Source organism: Grammomys surdaster, unplaced genomic scaffold (genome assembly GCF_004785775.1).
Source record: "Grammomys surdaster isolate TR1022 unplaced genomic scaffold, NIH_TR_1.0 62, whole genome shotgun sequence".
NCBI lineage: Eukaryota > Metazoa > Chordata > Mammalia > Rodentia > Muridae > Grammomys > Grammomys surdaster.
This window is the reverse complement of record NW_021604564.1, coordinates 6949005-6959969: the sequence shown is the minus strand read 5'-3', so window position 1 is coordinate 6959969 and position 10965 is coordinate 6949005.

The following is a 10965-nucleotide window of genomic DNA, read 5'->3' as shown; positions in this document are numbered from 1 at the left end:
CCTTCCTTCTTTCCTTCTTTCTTTCTTTCTTTCTTTCTTTCTTTCTTTCTTTCTTTCTTTCTTTCTTTTTTAAAGATTTATTTATGTTATGTATGTGAGTATACTGTAGCTGTCTTCAGACACACCAGAAGAGGGCATCGGATCCCATTATAGATGGTTCTGAACCACCATGTGGTTGCTGGGAATTGAACTCAGGAGCTCTGGAAGAGCAGTCAGTGCTCTTAACTGCTGAGCCATCTCTCCAGCCCCAATTTTCTTTTTCTTTTTCCTTTAATTTATTTTATATTGATTCACTTTACATCCCAATCTCAATCCCTCTACCTGTCCTCCTCTCATAAGGCTGTTCCCTTATCTCATTAATAATTAATTTACAATGAACATGGTTGAGCAACTGTCCTTACAGTAGGATGAAGTATCCTTTAGTTATATGCCTAAGAGTGGAATATCTGGTTCTTGAAGTAGATCAGTTCTCCATCTTTGTGAGGACTACCCACACTGATTGCCATGGTGACTGTACAAGTTTGTGTTCCTTCCAACAATGGAGGAATGTTTCACTTGCTACACATCCTTACCATCATGCACTCTCGGTTTTTTGATCTTAGCCATTCCGATAGGTGTAAGATAGAATTTCAGAGTCATTTTGATTTGCATTTCCCTGAGGTCTAAGGATATTGAACGTTTCTTTAAGTGTTTCTCAGCCACTTGAGATTCTTGCGTTGAGAATTCTCTATTTAGATTTGTACCCCATTTTAAATTGGGTAATCTGGCTTTTTAAATATCAAATTTCTTCAGTTCTTTATTTATTTTGAGTATTAGTCTTCTACTGGCTGTGGAGTTGGTAAAAATATTTTGCTATTTTATAGGCTGCTGCTTTGTTCAAATGGGAGTACCATTTCCAGTGCAAAAGCTTTGCAGTTTTATGAGGTTCCATTTATTAATTGTTGATTTTAGCCACCTGTGCTATCAGTGTTCTGTTTAGAAAATGTTCTCTGAGGCCAATATGTTTCAGGTTATGTTGGTATCAGGCTCTGAACCCAGTGACATCACATCTAAGTGACACCCACATCGTTGCCAAGGCAACCATCATACATTCCCAGAATCCACCTGGCTACCTCCCACCTTTACCTGTGAGAGGCTACATCACCACCCATATAAATAAGCAGAGCCCCCTAACTTCCCTCTCTTCTTCTTCCTCCATCTTCTTGCCCCACCTTTGCCCTATCTCCTGAATAAACCTCATTTGGAACCGTTTGGTCTGGTGTGGTCTGTCCTGAGCCGCGTGAGTACAACAACAAAGTCCCTACTTTCTCTTCTATAGTTACAGTATACCTGGATTTTTGTTGAAGTCTTTAATCCATTTGGAGTGGCGTTTTGTGCAGAGTGACAGGTATGAATCTATTTGTATTCTTCTACACACAACCATCCAGTTTGATCCACACCATTTGTCACACACGCTGTCATTTTTCTAGTGTGTCTTTCTGGCATCTTTATAAAAAACAAGGTGTTCATAGCTATGTGGATTTATGTATGTGTCTTCAACTTGATTCCATTGATCAACGTGTCTGTTTTTGTTCAATACCAAGTGTTTTGTTTGTTTGACTATAACTCTGTAGTACAACTTGAAATCAAGGATGGTAAGACACTTAATAGTTCTTATATTGTTCAAGAATATTTTAGCTATGCTGGGTTTTTTGTTTCTCCATAGGAAGTTGAGAATGCCCTTTCACCATCTGTAAAGAATTCTGCATGAATGTTAATAGGGATTGCAATGAATCTGTAGATTGCTTTTGGTAGGATGACCATTTTTACTATGTTAATTGTACAGATGGATGAACATGGAAAATCTTTATATCTTTTGCTGTCTTCTCCAATTTTTTTCAAAGACTTAATGTTTTGATTATATAAATCAAATGAAAACACAAATGCTTGCTTTGTTAGCATTACCCCAAGATATTTTATACTATTGAGGCTTCTGTGAAAGGTGTCATTTCCCTGATTTCTTTCTCAGTCTGTTTGTCTTTGGGAGATAGGAGGGCTACTGGTTTTTGTGAGTTACTTTTATATCCACCTACTTTGATGAAAGTGTTTAAAATCTTTAGGAATTTTCCAATAGTGACCTATCTAGGCCCACTTACTAATACTCTCATATCTGCAAATAAAGGTACTTGGACTTCTTTTTTTCTAATTTGTAACCTCTTGGTCTCCTTCAGTTGCTTTATTGTTCTAGCTGAGACTTCTAGTACTATAATGGAATAGATATGAATAAACAACTTTATCTTATTCCTGATTTTAGTGGAACTTCTTTGATTCTTATCTCCATTTAATATAATATTGGCTATAGGCTTGCTAAAATTGACTTTATTATGTTTAGATAAGTCCCTTGTATCCCTAACTTTTCCTAGACTTTTATCATTCATTACCTGGAGGTAAGGTTGATCTTTGGTGTTGAGGTGTGTTTCCTGGATGTACCAAAATGATGGGTATAGTATGTACATCCATTCTGCTAGTTTCTTTTTATTGGGGAATTGAGACCACTGATATTGAGAAATATCAATGACAGAATCAATGTTGATTCCTGTAACTTTGTTGTTATTTCTATTGTTGTAGGTGGTGGCACTGTATATATATATATATTTGTGTGTATTTCTCTTTTTTTAAATTTTGCTAGTCTGAGATTGTTTATTTCCTGTGTTTTCACTTATGTATTTAGCCTCCTTAGGTTGAAGTTTTCATTCTTGCACCTTTTGTGGGGTAGATTTATAGATAGATATTGTTTAAATTTGGCTTTTTTATGGAATACCTTATTTTCTACATCTGTGGTGATTGTATTTTCTGCTGGGTATAGTAATCTGGACTGTCATCTGTGGTCTTTTAAAATCTGCTGCACATCTTTCTGGGTCCTTCTGGTTTTTAGAGTCTCCATTGAGACATGGGGTGTAATTTCAGTACGTCTGCCTTCATATGTTGCTTATAGCTTGTAATATTCATATTCATTCTGTTGTGTAGTGTTTTGAATATGTCAAGAGAAGTTTCCTTTCTGGTCTAAACTATTTGGTGTTCTGTATTATTCTTTTATTTTTATTGACATCTTCTTCTTTAGATTATATTTTTCTTCTATGATTTTGTTGAAAATATTTTCAAGGTCTATGAGCTGGGATTTTTCTCCATCTATTTCTGTTAGATTTGGTTTTTCATAATGTCCCAAATTTCCTGAATGTTTGGTGTCATGAATTTTTTAGATTTTACTTTTTTTGGACTTATGACTCTATTTTATATGTCATATACTCAATACCTGAAATACTTTCTTCCATCTCTTATATTCTGTTGAATAAAGCTTGCCTTTATAGTTCCTATTTGAATTTCCACATCTTTCATTTCCAGAATTCTATCAGCATGAGTTGTATTCATTAGTTCTATGTCTATCATTATATCTTGATCTGTTTTATTCATATCCTTTGCAGTGGTTGTTTATGTTTTCTACAGTCTCTTTAAGGGATTTATTCATGTTCTCTTTAAGGCCTTCTATCATTTTCATAAGCCTGTTTTTAGGAATTTTCCTTATGCTTTGGCTATGTTGGAATATTCAGTGCCTGTTGAGGTGGGATTGCTGGGTTCTCGTGGAGAAATATTATCCTGAGTTTTATTGATTATGGCTATACCCTGATGTCTAGGCATTTAGAATTAGGATAATTATAGGTTTGGGTTGTGCCCTTCCTCCACCCTTGAGTAGGCCTGAGACCTTGTTTACCACAAGAGACCAGATAATAGGACCTAGGTGGAACTAACCACCTTCCCTGCATATCAATAGACACCTAGGTGGAGTCACCCACCTTGGCTGCATGTAGATCCTGTTACAGGAACTTGAAAGAAGAACTGCCCCTGGGCTTGCCTTGAGACATCTCCCGCCAGCCGGCCATGGCCTGTGACCAAGAACAGATTATCCCACCCAACTCTCCTCGCTGAAACTCGGAAGGGTTCGGGCGGGGTCTTCCCCTTTAAATTGAAAGCTTAACATTAAACCAGCGAGCGAGCCTTGATCAGAGAACTTTGTCTTGGCTTCGTCTTATCTTGTTCTCCCTCCCCCTTTCGTTCCTAGCCCTCTTTTCAGGTGAACCCGTTCGACTCGTGGCCGCAGGCAGCTACACTGGGTGATAGTATCTGGTTTTGTCTCTGTTGAATGAGTGCTCTGTTCCTTTGTTCATGCTTCTTCCATGGACTTTAGGAAGAGTATGGTGGTTGTTTGCTCTCTGGTAGAATAGTTTGTGTGGACTTCCTATTTTCCTGGCATGCTCAACTGGTATGTTCCCAGGCTATGCTTGCTGGTATTGGAGCCAAGGATAATTGGATGAGTTGATGTAAGGAATGCTGGAGAAGATCTTTGTGATTTGATGGTTGTGAGGTCTGAGAAGAAAGGAAGGCTACAGCATGTTTTCTGCTACAGAGATAAGATGGGAATTGGAGGACTGGATCTGGAGGAGAAGAAGGTAAGGTGTGTGTCAGCTGCCTACTTGTTACCCTGGCAGGAAAGAAGGTATCTTCTGGGGTTGGGTGCTGGGACAAAGCATTAAGTAGTGGGAGGGAAGCTAGAAGGGGAAGAGGAAATGGGAACAGGATGTCATTGAAGACTGCAGCACAGCAGGTGTTCTGCTGCAAAACTGGAGATAGGACTGTGTCTAGGGGAACAGAGAGAGAAGACCTCATTCTGTTTCTTTTTTTATATATTTGTTTTTACATATGCAAGAGGGTGATTTGGGGGGTCTTGCTTAGTTGGTCTCTCTCTCTCTCTTTTTTTTTTTTGACATTATCTGTTATTGAACATGGAATTCATCATTTTACCTAATCTGTGATGGTGTGCAAGTGTCAGCCTCTCAGTGATGGGAAAGGAGATGTGTACTGCTAATTTTTATCTGGATTCTAGGATCCTAACTCTGGTCACTTAACTTTTCCAACAACCCCCTACCTTACTATCCTGCTCAAAATTCCAGCCGTACCCTGCCCTAAAGCAAATTATGAACCTAGAATGCGTCTTGCCTCTTCAGGAAGAAGATGTATAGCCCAGTTTTTAGAATATTGTTCCATGGCCACATTTCCATGCCTGAATTAGGCTGTTTTGCATTGTATGCCTTGTTTCCTGTTAAAGTTGATTTGTGAAGGACAGATTTGTGGTGACTTGTTATGATGTTGAGATACTTGAGAGCATGTCCCTACAGAAAAGCCTGGAAGACAGAGTAGCTTCGTTTTGTGGGCTGGGATGACTGCCAAGTCACACCAAGTTTCAGGCCCTTTTGTGACAGTGCCAGGCTTTTTCCCCCTATTTATACTCTGGTCACCTCCAGTATGCCCCACAGCAGCCAGCCAACTTATTATGCTTCTTGATATCATTGTATTTCTATTCCAGTTCAATCACACTGTAGTCCAAATGTGTCAGGGCTATGTTTAGTGGCCCTGGGGTTAATGTGGTGAAACACTTCTCACTTTATGATTTAGAACATAGATCAATTTTCTCATATTCATAACTTTGATTTTTACTAGGTGGATTCTTCAGGTCATGCTGAAGAATACATAGCCCACCCAGAACTATATAAACTTAAAACATTGTATAATATCCATGTCATGCAACAAAAAACTTTAAGGGTACATAGTTCTGTCAGTAAAGCACTTGCCACATAAGCATCAGGACCCAAGTTCAACCCCCAGTGTCTACATAAAAAGCTGGGTGTAGTAGTAAATGATTATAGCGCCATCCCAAGGGAGGAGAACACAAATGGATTTCTAAGAATTGCTGACCTGTCAGCCTAAGAAATTTGTCATCCCCAGGTCTCAGTGAGAGACCCTGTCTCAGAAAAACAAGATAGATGGCTCCCGAGGGAATCCATCCAAAATTGACCTCTGGCTCAACATGCATGTACATGCACACAGAGAAACAAGTACGCACACAAACATGTACTCATACATAAACAAATATTCATGTGTACATGTACAAATAAAAATAACAAACAGGTTTGAGCATATCTATTCTATAATCTAAGATGTAAAATAATCCATCTATGACATTTTGGGAAATAGGATTTAACAAATAAACTAGAGTCTGGAGGATGTGGGACAGTGGATCATACCAGGAAAATTGGTATATTGAGCCGGTTCAGAGTCCCTGGCACCCAGGCACCCAGGCACCCAGGCTCCGCCCTGAAATGCTAGGTGGCTCCCTCCTTTCTATCAGATTCCTGGCCTGGAACACATGCCTCGCTTCCCACATAAAGAAACATGACCTGTAGTCCTGTAGCCCAAAACAGAGTTCTCCATGCTAAGGAGGTATCTAGAAGTCCTGAGGGTTTAGCCAATAAGCTTCCCTTCCTGGACATTCCTCCCAGCAAATGAATTTAATCTCTGATCCACCCTGAGGAGTTGATATGTATCTGTTTTCCATGATGAACAGTCAATAAAAGATATGTATAAGCATAGATAATTGCTTTCATCAAGAATCTTGGGGAGAATGGAGAACGCCTTTGCCTACATAGCCACAGCTTAAGTCTCCTGTAGAAGGCCCCTCTGTGCTCCTAGACAACCATCGATAAACTAAGGACAATCACTAATGAACAAAGTCAGAGTTCCCCATTTCCTTGTTCCTGGCCTTGTCATGGGCCCGTGGTCTCCCTATCCTTCCTTCTGAACTCCTCTATGTAGCACCCCAGTTCCTCTATGTAGCACCTCAGTGGTAGTATGCCTTGGAGGAAGGGAACCACAGTTTCGGCCTGCCACATCCTAGGTTGTGTTTTCCTACCCCCTGAAGCCCAGAACCCAAGAGCAGAAGCAGCATTGGTAAATGCAGTCTAGCCCTTCCTGTGTTCCATCTGCCCAAGTGGCTGTGCCCAGCACCCCAGCAGCAGGGCAAAACGTGGACCCAAAACTGACTCCTACAACGTGGGACATACCCAGTTGATGCATACCCCTGCTATTGACTCATGCAGACCCACATCCGGAACTCCAGATTATACAAGGACCGTGAGTAACTCCTGACACTAGTTTAAAAGACCCAGGTTTTCCCCTTCTTTTCTCCCCCCCCCGCCTCTCTTTTCTTCCTGACTTTTTTTCTCCTCTCTCCAGATGCCCTCTCCCTTCTTTATTCTTTTGCTCTCTGCTCCTGGGTCCCCACCCCCTTTGACTTTTAACAGCACTCTCCAGATCTTATCTCCAGATTCAACTCATTGTCTGCTTCTGGCTACCCCTCTTCCCCCCTCTGCACCCCAGCCACAGAGGCATGCTCCCTCTCTCACACTGCCCACCTGCCTTATAGCAATACCAGTCAAGAAAAAACAAAGTGCTTGTGTGTGTGTGTGTGTGTGGTGGTGGGGGAGGGAACAGGCCTGCTAGAACACACCACCATGGAATGACAGAGCATGCCCCCCTTCATCTAGGCAAAAAGAGCCAGCCCGGAAAGGACAAGAGATAAGATCTTACTGCTGAGAATTCGAAAAAACCACACCTGAAACCCTTAACTCTCAAAATTTCATGCTTCTTTATTTAAATATTTATTTTTTCCCTAGCATTCATGCCTTCTAACCTAAAATTGACCTAAAAATTTTCAATTTGTTTAAACTTTCTTTTAGTTTCTAAAAATCATATTTAATCTACTCCCACAGGCCAAACCAACTATGCTGAAACCATTATTTAATCCTTAATTAACAACCAGTTTCCTTTTACAGACAAGCTGTTACTGCCTTTCACAGATACATAATTAACATGATATTTCCTTCCTTAGCCATCCAAAGCAGATAAATCCTTAACTCTTCCTTCCCGCTGCTTTTCTCAATACAACACTGGTAGCTCCTGATTTAAAGGATGCCTTCCTGGGCTAAATTCCTCAAATACCCTTGCTTTTTGTAAGGATCATAACAACAGACCACGGTGTACTCCCAAGCACTTCATCTAGAACTGCTCTGAGGATCATAGGGGAAGTCCTCAACTACCAAGCTGCAGCCTAAAGGCCTCTCTGTACTCCCAGACAACCTGACGATCTAAGGACAATCTCCTATGAACTAAGCTGGAGCCCCCATTTCCCCAGCCCTTGGGTCATCATCTTCCTTAGCCCACAGGCCTGCGACTCAGTTCCCAGTTCTTTGAGACTCAGTGGAATCTGGAGGTTGGGAGCCCCTGGTCCTGCTCTCATCATCAAGGGTCTGTGGATCCCCAACCATTTGCTCAGATCCCTCTGTGTGGTTTCCCAGCAATGAGTGAGCAGCAGAAACTTGGGAACCCCAGCTTCAGATTCCCACATCCTAGGCTGCATTTTCCCACCCCCTGAGAGCTTCCCTAAATCTCAGTACCCAATGGAAGTGATGCAGGGTAAACAGTCAAGCACACTTTCGTTTCCCCAGGGGTGCTTCCACACCCTAGCAGTGGGGCATGTTAGCATTTTGTCTAAGCTCCACCACGCAGTTACCTGGCAATAGTCAGGTATTCCTGACTCATTATAATAGGGGCTGCTTGCTCCCTTTGCTCTCTCTTGCTCTTTCTTTCCTGCTCCCATTCTGTCCCTTGCCTCTTCCCTCCTCTCTCCCCTTTCCCTCCCCCCCCTTCTCAACTGCCCATAGCTGGTCTCTACTTCTCTCCCCTCTGTGTGTCTTTCTCTGTCTCTACTATTCTCTTGAATCCCCTCCCCATGCCCGGAATAAGCTATTCTATACTATACCACTGTATGATTGGTACCTCAGGGGGAAGGGATGCATGGACTTGCCAAGGCACCCCTTTCTCCACACATCCACCAAAGTATATCCCTCTTCGCTTTATCTTTATATAAACACATCAGAGAGGAACTATGACCCACAAGGGGAGAGTCTGTTCTTGAGCCTGTTTTTGAATTGGAGAGCACCAATGAGGGAGGAGTGAGAACATGGACAGCAGAGACAGAGAGGACTCCGAAAACCCTAGGTCATATACTTACTACAAAGTCATTTGGAAACAGAAATGAAACTTTCTTTTACATTTTTGTCTCAGACCTGTTGCTATCAGCGCTACTAGACCAGCAGCAACCTACCTGATCCAAACCTTACATCCAGAATGCAGGACAGCATTCTGCCTGCTCCCAGCCTTGTTTCTGGAATGAAGTGATGCTGGAACCTATTCTGCTTGGTTAATTTTTTTCTTCAGATCACTTTTTTTTTTTCTCAGAAAAGAGACATATTTTACACCCACAAGTCAATTTGTGGTTTATCATTGTAGGGACTCAAAAATCTTTAGCATAACAAGATACACCCTCATTATGGCGCTTACTTGCCAGATGAAGTGGGGATCCAGACAAGGGGAAGAAACAGAGAGGTGGGAGAAAAAGTCTGGGGTAGTAGACAGAAGGCAGGACAAAGTTCCCTGTGGTCTGCCTTGAGCTTAGAAGTTAGGAAGGCCCAGAAGACGCTGGGCTTGGGGTACAGCCCATATAACCAATGTTTACTTTAACTATGCTATACTCGAATATGGCTACTTGCCTCCCTTCACGGTTCCTGTATGACGTACCTTCCACAAAAGCTCTAACATCAAACTGTTTGGATTTCTTCCCAAATCAAGTAACTTTCTGAAATACTAAGTTTAAATTAGCACAGTACAAGAAAGAGGATTTAAACATCTCTTAAGGTTTGATTGCCATTTGCCCTGTGTTGGGAATAGATCTGTTTTAGACTATATTAACCCCTCAAACTTCTCTCATTTTAAAGTGATCTGGAATGTGGGAGCCTAAAATTGGCACAAAACCTTAGGAGGAATGTCTCAGGGAAATTTCTTCTTTTACTTGCTTGTATGATGATATTTTTCCTCTTAGTTGAAATTCCATCACACACACACACACACACACACACACACACACACAATCTAGACAAATCCAACCAAATCTAACGAAAAGCAAGATTACCCAGCCCAACTTCTAGAGATAACCATTAACACTGGTGGTATTTACCTCTCCAATCTGAGGTCATGCTTTCTTCTTCCCACTCAGTTAATTATGAAGACATTTTCATATGCTCCTTAGCGTAATCATAGTTTGGTTAAGTCAGTGAGGTAAAGAAAAGGAGATGGGGTAGGGCAACTAATATTAAAGGCTCTTTGAAAAGGCATAGAGAAATTTCCTACTGTAGAGGCCTCTTTAAATATATACGTATATAAAAGAGATCTAAATGCAATTAATATATTATATAGATACAATGGCCCACCCAACTATACTTCTTTTTTTTTTTTTTTTTGCCATCAGAGAAAACCTCCAATTCAAGGAATGGGTTATATATTGTTGATTTTTTGGTAAAAGGGGTCTCATAGACTACCCTTTCCCAAGTATAACAGGCTTTTGTCAAGGGTATTGGTTGCTCTTTATAACGTAAGGGCAAAGCCCTTTTGCTGAAGACACAACTTTTTTTTGTCACTGAACCTGGAAAAACATCAAGCTGGTACCTAACTAGAACCTTCCCCTCTATGAATAACATTCATGGTGTTGGAAAGCACTTTGCATGGCACTGGAAGAGAAAATAAATAATATCAGCCAGGTACAAACCCTGAAACCTATTGTGGAGACCAACCTGCAAGATACACTGATGTAGTACTGGCACAAATATTAGGGAAAAAAACCCCAACCATATTTGGATTGAATTTAAGGCCCACTCCATGAAATTGAAGCTATGTATGCCACTGCTGAAATAGCCAAGAATCTGAGACTAGACAGATCAAAGGACTAAGGGGGAAACCTAGTACTATTACTCTGCTAAAGGAACATATTGATATAACAATGGCTCACAGCATCACTGAACACTCATCAGAGAAACTTCTTCTTGGAATAGGTGTGAGCCAACACAGAGATCTACAACTGGATTATGTACAGAGAGTGAGAGACTTCGGAGTACTCAGCCCTAAATGGGATGTTTTAAATAAAACCCCTCTTTTTGTTCAAAGATTCATGTAGAAGAGGTAGAAAGATTGTTAGAGTCATAG